The following is a 9,572-nucleotide window of genomic DNA, read 5'->3' on the forward strand; positions in this document are numbered from 1 at the left end:
CCCCCCCCCCCCCCCCGTGTTAGTGGTTCTAAAAGTATTTCCAACATTCCTTCCTACTTTGAGGTGGTGCTCCAGCTGCATCATCTGCATCTTGGCTAGAAAGGGTCTTGACCCTTCTTAAGACAATGGCTCACTAGGTGAGTGTGGGGCCGATTCAAGGGTAAATGCTGGGAAGCTCCAAAAAGGTAATTCAAATTTCCTTGAGAGAAGAGAGGTTCACAGGAGATTGTAAAGTACCTTTTTACTCCTGGACTGGTCTCTAGATGAGTCCCTACCCAACAAGGACATTTTCACTGACTAGTCTTCATGTCCATCCCAACAGTGACTTTTTGGTCCTTTTGGGTAATGGCTGAGTCCTCTCACCACTCTTCATTCCTTGTTTTACAAGCCCCCGAGGAAAAGAATGTCTCAAGTATTCTTCCTCAAACTCTAGCTCACTTCATCCCCCACACTCAGTTTCTGCTCCCACTACCAGCTGCTCCTATACCTGGCATTGCTTCCTGAAAGGAACCCTTGCTTCAGATTCTAGTGAAGGTCTTCTGTGGTGAACACTCTGTCATGTGTTATGTCATTTACTCTTTACAAAGACCTGTGAGGTAGTAATACTGTCACTCCCATCCTATATAATAAAAGCCTAATATGCAAATTGTCCCCTCAACCGGGAGTTTGACCACTCACTATGATGTGCACTGACCACCAGGGGGTGGTGCAGAACTGCTGGCAGGCCCTGATCACCTGATCAGGGCCGGCCCCAGGCTGGGATGGGGAACTGGGGATGGGTGGTGGCAACCAACCTCCCACAGTGTCCAGGCTGGGAGGCGGGGGGGCGGGGGCTGCAACCTCTCACCTGCTACCTGGGGGTGGGGGTGATGGGGACAGAGGTGCAGTGAGAATGTGGGGTGTCTGCGGAGCTTACTCTCACTCCCCCTGCTACCCTTCCTCGGGATGCCAGGGCTCACATGCTGGGGAAGGCACCCCTCCCCCTGCGCTCAGGTGCCGGGTGCCCGCAACGAGCTCACCCCACACCTGTGCGGCCTCTTCTGGGTGAGCCGGCCGAAGCTGTGGATCGCAGGGGCCAGTCAGGCTCTCTGTGAATTCGTGCAGGAGCCGGTCTGCAAGGCCGGCTGAGAGAGAGCGTGCTGCCCACCTGGCCTTCCTGTGGCCCTGCTGGGGAGCCCAGAGACCCATGCTGCACCCCGGTACGCCTTTTTCAGCCACGCTCACCAAATCTCTGCATGGGGACTCAGGCACCGAGACTCAGGCAGAGGGGGGTGCATGAGGGCGCAGGGGCCCAGATGCTGCCCAGGGACCACAGGTCAGCTGGGACCTGCCCTTCCTCTCACTCCCCCTGCTACCCTTCCTCGGGATGCCAGGGCTCACATGCTGGGGAAGACACCCCTCCCCCTGCGCTCAGGTGCCGGGTGCCCGCAACGAGCTCACCCCACACCTGTGCAGCCTCTTCTGGGTGAGCCGGCCGCAGCTGTGGATCGCAGGGGCCAGTCAGGCTCTCTGTGGATTCGTGCAGGAGCCGGTCTGCAAGGCTGGCTGAGAGAGAGCGTGCTGCCCACCTGGCCTTCGTGTGGCCCTGCTGGGGAGCCCAGAGACCCATGCTGCACCCCGGTACGCCTTTTTCAGCCACGCTCACGAAATCTCTGCATGGGGACTCAGGCACCGAGACTCGGGCAGAGGGGGGTGCACGAGGGCGCAGGGGCCCAGGTGCTGCCCAGGGCCCACAGGTCAGCTGGGACCTGCCCTTCCGTGCCAGATGCTCACACTTCGATTGCCGGCCAGGCCTAGGAACCGCACCCATGAACGAATTTTGTGCACCGGGTCTCTAGTTTTATAGAAAAGAAAACTGATTCAGGTTAAATAATCTTCACAAAGTCACCCACTATTGACTACTGACAGTGGGATACAAATCCTGAGTAACTGTCTACAAAGTCTGTGTGCTTAACACTATGGCTGTAGGATGTTCCTCTGCCTTCAGAAGTCAGCCCCTTTCCCCTTTGGCCAACCCCTCAGCCAATGCCAACTCCACCATCCTTGTCAGCATCCTTTGCCAACACCACCACTCAGCCACCTCTACAACCTGTGCCAATAACTCTTTCAAGAGCAAGACTTCCCTTACACCAGGGTTTCCCTACACTCAGTACTATTGACATTAGGGACTAAGTAATTCTTTGTTGTCAGGGCCTATTCTGTGCACTATAGGATATTGAGCAGCATTCCTGGCCTCTGCCCAATAGATCAGTAGCATCCTCTACCCCCAAAAATATCCCAAGACATTGCCACATGCTCCTAGGAGGAATGGTGTGGGAGGCTGGCAAAATCACTTCTGGTTGAGAACCATGGCCTGAGGGCACTCATTCAGTCCATTTTCTCCCTGCTTTTGAGCCAGGGTTCCTGAGAAATTAAGGTCTATAAAGCAAAGCCTATCCCCACTACGGCACTCTAAAACACTATTCTCATTGGGACAATTGCCAGACCAGGCTTCTTCTCCCCTTCACTGTCCGTGTGCTCCATGATGTACAGTCCCTTCTTGGGGAACTCAGGTGGCTCCAATGAAATTAGTTTAGTCATTAGTCAGACTCCCTTTCAAGACAGTGTGCATCTGAATTGCCTTCCCCCACTCCCATTCTCCTCCTTCCTCCCTCACTCCAGCCTTCCAGGAGGGACATTGCCTGCTCCCTTAGTACAACTGGTACAGATACAGATTCCCCAGGCTCACCCTGCCCTGCTGTTTAGAGCTCTGGGTTACTTGTCCTCAATGGGATGGAAAGAATAATTTGGGGTCTTTTCCTGTGTTTTTATTTTTTTCTTTGGCATTCAGTAGAGAGCAATGCCTGCCTCTGATGCCCACTGACTGTCTCAAAGGAAGTTGGCTCCAGGTCTCTCTGCCTGGACTTTTTCTCTGCCCCATTCTTGAGGGATCAGAAAACAAAGAGTGAGGAGCAACAAAGTTTTATTTTCTCTCTTCCTTAAAATCAACTGCACCTTTATTTTTAATTAGTTATAATGCTCATTATATAAAGGGTGCTTTAAAACTATTAACGCATTAACTTTGGCAGCTACTTTGACCCTACCCTTCCTCTAGAGATGATGAGGCAAGTGCTTGCCCTAAATGTTCCTTCCCTTGGATTTGGAATTAAAATTAATAGATTGGAGTTCTCCCTCTGGGTGCTTGGACCTCTAACATGTCAATGCAGCAGCCATCAGAGGTGATGTTTTCCATTCTTTACACCAAAACAACAGAGGAAACCAGTGTGCCAAGGGCAAGAGAAGAAGGAAGAAATACATAGAAAAGAGCAGAGTGAGTAGCAGAGAGAGGTTTCAAGTTCAGTTTCAGCTCCCAGCACATTCCTAAGGCCAAGGTACATCCTTGTCTCTGGGATCCCTGGTCCACTCCAGGATCTTTACAATAAACTCTGTTTTGCATAATACATTTTAAATCTGTTTATATTTGGAAGCCAGTGGGATAATGCTTGTTACTGAAAGCCAATGTATAGACATTCTAGTGAAGAGAACCATTTATTGGCACTCATGTGGAATAAATGTTTCACATTGCCACTGACAAGAGCCCCTTACAGTTACATGTAAAATAAAGATTTAGATATAAATCAGGATGCATTTCTTTTCTTTTCTTTTTTTTTCAGGATGCATTTCATGAGAGCTGATGCCTGGGTGCTCTCTCTTTCCCTTTTAGTTGGGAGCAGAGGAGATGTTAGAAGTGAAACTCTGGGGTGAAGCTGGCAAGGAAACCAGGCTTACCCTCTGCGGGAGACCAGGTCCAGGGCCTCACTCCAGGCATGACAGTAGGGGGAAGGCGAAGAAGCATGTGGTCAGGGAAGTCAGGTGTGCGCAACAGGAAATACTTCACTTTCGGAGAACAGGAAAAATAGGCTTATTTGCTCTATGCTTATTAATTTGTGCAGTTATTCGGTGTCTGGTAAGTTAATGTTCAAGAAAAATATTAATTTTTATTAAAATGTTCTATTAGTTTATGTTAACGTTTACTCATTTATTTCAGCCCTTTGTATTCAGCATGTCTCTATTGAAACAAACCTGTTTCTGTGAAAATTGAAGCTTTTGTTTTTTTTGTGGCCCACATAAACTTAAACCTGTTTATTTGGCCCTTGTTAGCCTTTGAGTTTGACATACTTATGGTAAATCTTTCCATTATGATAAGCAGTTCTCAGGGAAAGGAGGATGGACTGCATTCCGATGTTAGCTCCCATACCCCAGGGCCGTGGTCGGCAGACCCCGGCTTGCGAGCCACATACGGCTCTTTGGCCCCTTGAGTGTGGCTCTTCCACAAAATATCACTCACGGGCACGCACGTACAGTGCGATTGAAACTTCATGGCCCATGCGCAGAAGTCGGTATTTTGTGGAAGAGCCACACTCAAGGGGCCAAAGAGCCGCATGTGGCGGTGAGCCGCGGTTTGCCGACCACTGCCCCAGGGCATACAACTCTCAGCCAGGTTAGAATGTGCTTTTTCTAAGCAGAACAGAATTATCACGGTTAACGGAGCATGGTTAATATTTCTTATAATTATAGCTAGTCCCCAATATTTTATTTCTGCTCCTAACATAGCCTCATTTCAGATGCTCAAGGACCCTAGAGGAAGGGCACTATTATTATCTCCATCTTACATCCAAGGACACTGAGGTGCAGATGAAGGCTAACTCACCCAAGGTCATGCAGCTAGTAATTGACAGAGCCTGGATTTGGACAGGCAGCCTGGCCCCACAGCCTGTGCTCCCCAATCCTATATTATCCAAGAGTCATGATGAGGTGTGAGTGTTGCCTGGATGAGAATGAGCCCTCCATTAAAAGGGACTAGGTGGGGACAAACCTGGGTTCTCCCAGAAGGCCCAACCTTCAGGATTCAGGCAAAAACCCGTGGAAATGCCAAGCAGGGCACCTCGGTGGCCAATTGTTTGTGCTCTCTTTAGAGGACATAAACTGTGCGGGCAATCCATCATGGGCTGACTGTGGCGCCGGCTGCCGGCTCTCCCTGCCTCTGCTTGTCTCCATCAACATCATCCAGTTTTTAGACTTTTCCTAATTAAGAAAGGTTCCCACCAGCAACAGCAAAAATCCTCACCACCTCTTTCATTATCGCAGCTTTTCTTCTCCTTAATTACTATTGAGCTCCTGTTTGATTAAATTAGTTTACTGAGGTCCTTTCTGAAATCTTGGGGAAATTATCTAAAAATCATGAAATCAATTCCCTTACGCAGTTTTAATCTTTTATGCCCCAGGCTCAAAGAAGGATGGGCAGACAAGTGCAGGCCCTCTGAGAAGTGTGCAGCCCTACACTGCTTGCCAGCCTTCTAGGGCTTTTGTGGACCATCTGGGTCAATTTCCTTCCAAGTAAATGAAATGCAAATAAAAATTCCAGCAGTTTTTCAGCTGCCGGCTGCCCAGCTGATTAGCATGACAGAGGCTGGGAGATGAGGCCTGACCCGGTGCACTTCCCCTCATCTCATTAAGTTGTAACTCCACCACTGCTGCATTCATGGTGTTTATTGACGCTGAAAGGCGGCTTTATCCAAAACTAGCTAAATTCACATTCAGAGTTTTTACTTGGAAGTCTTGCCTACTGCAGCATCCACATGAAAGTGAACCTATTGTGGCGGGCTCATGTGTCCTGCTGATTCTGAAACAAGCTGGAGGTTTCCCAAAAATGTTGATTTCGAAAGTTTGTCTCCTTCCTTTCTCCTCCCCCAGCCGCCAAATGCACAGGGGCGCCCAGTGCAGGAAGAAGTAGGTGAGCACGGGAGGAATTCCTAACTCATGTTCTGTGGATGCTGGAAAGTGAGGTCTATGAGAGCCTTTGGGTCTGGATGGGTCCCACATCTGTAGGTACCAAAACCCGTCACAGCTCACAGAGGTTTGAGAAAAGCTTTCTCATTGGGCACTAGCTTTGCAGAGACCTCTGGCCGGGTGCACAGCTCACCGACCACATCTCCTGGATCTCTGTCTTTGACAAAGCATCAGAAGGCAGTATCCCTCTACCAAATATGAAAACATATCATGACAGCAGCCTAGATTTCCTGTGTGGTCCTCACAGTTTTATGACTTGGGCATTTGCACACTGAGAGATGATGATTCACTTACCATGGAGGTCCTTTCACCTGTTTTTATCTGACAGAATGCCTGCAGAAGCTATACTCTGCTTCACGGAAGACAAGGCATGTTTATTTTTGGAAAATGAGAATGAGGTTCAAGAGGGGGAGGAAGTCATTATTATTTGTGATTCTCTAGTCATCACCCCCCTCAAGAAAAAAGGATGGTCAAACCCTATTTCTCTGACCCTGTTGGAATGATAGCTATGGAAGAGCTTTGAAGTTGAGTTAATGAAAGATCTGAGTGATGAATGACTTTTGTATATGAAAGTAAAACCTGAAGCTTTTTAGATTCTGATTAGCATTTAGCCAACTGGGTGTGCATGGATTTCTTTGGCTAAGTGGGCTGGGGTCCTTTGACGGCGAAGAGTAGCAGTCCAGAAAATATTTTTTAACAAGTGAACAACACTGGACCTGTTGCCGTGCTTTACCAGTCCACAAAACCATCTTAATCTTTTGTTCACAGGTTCTGTGCTACATGTTATAATATTTAACCATTTCCATTATAATCTTTTCCTACGCTCTATTTTCTCTTAGGTCCAACTCAGCAGGTTGGTCACTTCACAGCTTGATTTTCATTACTGTTAATGAAAACATTTTGTTTCCTCTTCTGTTGGCCAAGAGGAAGGCATGAGTGGAGCAGGGGCTGAGGGTGAGTGACCATCCACAGGGACTGCACGAAGGCTATCAGATTTGCTAAGTTTGCTCCGCTACAGGTCCCCAGCTCGTCCCATAAGGCTTGTCCCTGTACAGGAGCAAAGGATAGTCCCAGGCTGTGACTTCGGTAGAAGATAAGGGATGGCCGGGGCCAGGCCACCTTACTGTGGGCTGCAATGCAATCCAACCTCAGGTTTGAGAGTCAAGATAGCGTCTGCTGAATGGGTGCAGCAATTATATTGAGGGACGATAACTGAAGTGAGATTGCCTGCCTGCCTATCTGAGTGGGAGCTGCTGCCTTCCAGAAATTAGCCAGAACCCATAACCTTAAAGTTGCCGTTTTATAAAGGCGCCATCTGATGACACATTGTCTTCTTTATTCTTCACAGTGACCCTGCAAGTTATGTGTTGGCAGCCTCATTTCACAGACCAGAGAATTGAGGCTCAGAGATCCACAGTGTTGCCTGCGCCACACAGGTATTCGCTGCCTCGGAGCTGAGGTTGGAAGCAGTTTCTCATGGACCCCCGAGTCCATACTCTTTCCAATGCACTTTCCTGTCTTCTCCACACCATATATGCCACACATTTTCCATTTCTCAAATGCAGAGCAATTGTATCCCTCAGAGAAATACAACCTTGAACCATGTGCACCACACACAGGACATTTAGCAGCCCTGTGGGGTATCTCTTTGATGCTGCCTGTCACAAGCTGTTGGTGCTGCCTGACATATTGTCTGCCTAGCCATTTCCACTGAGTATTGCTGCAACCCCAGTGGGGATGTGGGGTCTGGCCTCAGATTTCAGGGCTATAGTCTGGGCTTTGGCTTTTCCCATCTTTCCTACAAGCCAGGCTACACCTGGTACCCAGCTGGCCAGGCCATGGCTCTGTTACCTTCACACACCTGACCACCCCTCACTATCAAGCCTGTGGGAAGTGATCACCAAGTGCTGCAGGCTGACTCTGAAGTGACTGCTCTCCCCACAGTGGATCTGTGAGAGCTGTCACCTACCATGTCCTTGAAGGCCAGAATCACCTTTGTCCCATTTTTGATTATATGGAACAATAGTGTATCAAGGATAAGTTTTCCAGTTTATCCTACACAGGTAATAAAACAATAACAGTGAGAGGCTGGCCAGATAACAGGCACCACATCAAATTCTGTATGCTGTCTTATGCATTAGATTAGTCAAGGCCACCCTTCCTGGGTCCAGCATCAATGGGTGTATGGTCTGCCTTGCTCTTCAAAGTGTGGTCCAGGAATCAATAGCATCTGGTCATCTAGAAGCTTGTTAGAAAGGTAGACTCTTAGGCCCCTCCCCTAGCCTACCAAATTTAAATCTGCATTCAAACAAGATGCCCAGGTGATTCCTATGTACCTTAGAGTTTGAGAAGCACAGGTAGAGAATGCTTTTTAAGAACACGATAAAAGAAAGAGTATGATTTTTTTCTCAGGGTTTATAACTCAAATGAAACTACACAAGTGAGTTCTGAGCAAACTTGGTCTTGGATTTATGTTTCCTTTGTGCCTGGCAAAGGGTAGCCAGAAGCTTCTTGTGAGCCTTGTCTGCCTTCAGCTTGTGGATGTGTCCCATGAGAAACCACTCCTTTTTGAACACACTACCCTTCACTTTCAGGTACAGGCTCTGGTACATGTGGTGGTCAATCTTCCTAGGTTCACAGTATCTTCTGAGAAGCCAGTGAAGAATTCTCACCCTCCTCATCCAGGTTACTCTCTCAGGCATCCGAGCATTGGCAGTGCCCTTTCGCTCATCTATACCCATGTGCCTGGTCTTCCTGTGGGCCAATGTGTTTTTCCAGCACCGATCAGTTCATCTTTGATCAGCTTCCAAACTTGCTGATGGGAGTTGGCATTGGTGAGTTCATTGATCTCATTGGGGTCTAACCAGACCTTTTTTCCACAGTGGAGGACTCTGGAGGCAAGCCTCTTCTGAAACCTGAGCGTATGCATGGCTGCGGCTGCAGTGGCAAAAGGCTCAGAGCTTCTATTAAAACTTCTCATCCCTCAGAGGCTTTAATGAGCACAAAGAAGCCTTTACCCAATGACATCTGAGCAAGGGTAGGAAGCTAATATTTTTTAGTGCCTTCAAACATGCACTGTATGACTGATCTCAGGTAATCTCCACAGCAATCCTGTGAGTTGGGTATTTTTGTTGCTGTTTCTCTATTTACAAGTAAGGAGGAGGAGGAGGTGGAGGAGGAGGAGGGGAGAGAAAAGAAAAGTAAACAGACTTAAGCACTATATAGTAGTAGCAAAGCTGGATTTCAATTCAGGACACCTTGATGTCAAAGCCTGCACCTTCCCACTATATGTGAGGCTGACTCAGCTGCCAAGCACAGCACAGTAAACTTAAAGCAAGTTTAAATCATACACATCAGTCTGCTTTTATCTGGCAGGAAAATAGTTTAAGGCCAAATAAAAACATTTCACGTACAATTGCTTCTTTAGTTTCCTAATATTATATTTTGGAAAGAGCAAGGTAAGGCATTGTTTTGTTTTCTTTTTATCTATAATGCTCTTCACAACACTGTATAAGGGATTTAGGACTCAAGTTTAACCCTTAAAGAAAACATCAGAAAGGAGACATTTGTCGCTATAGTGAATAGCTATATTTGTGGATATAGTCTACTTATGGCTATAGTGAATTCACCTACCCATCCTGGGACAGGGCAGCACAGCAGAAATAAGGGATCAGTGCGGTAACAAACAGGAGACACAAATACATCAGTCTCAGGGCTATGGAGATTTTGGACCACTTCATCAG

At 47.8% G+C, this 9,572-nt stretch overlaps 1 pseudogene; it reads right to left on the reverse strand.

Moving 5' to 3' along the window:
* Nucleotides 1-8,261: 8,261 nt before the first annotated feature.
* Nucleotides 8,262-8,758, reverse strand: LOC102242792 (annotated as a pseudogene).
* Nucleotides 8,759-9,572: the final 814 nt, after the last annotated feature.

Source organism: Myotis brandtii, unplaced genomic scaffold (genome assembly GCF_000412655.1).
Source record: "Myotis brandtii unplaced genomic scaffold, ASM41265v1 scaffold513, whole genome shotgun sequence".
In the NCBI taxonomy this organism is placed as follows: domain Eukaryota; kingdom Metazoa; phylum Chordata; class Mammalia; order Chiroptera; family Vespertilionidae; genus Myotis; species Myotis brandtii.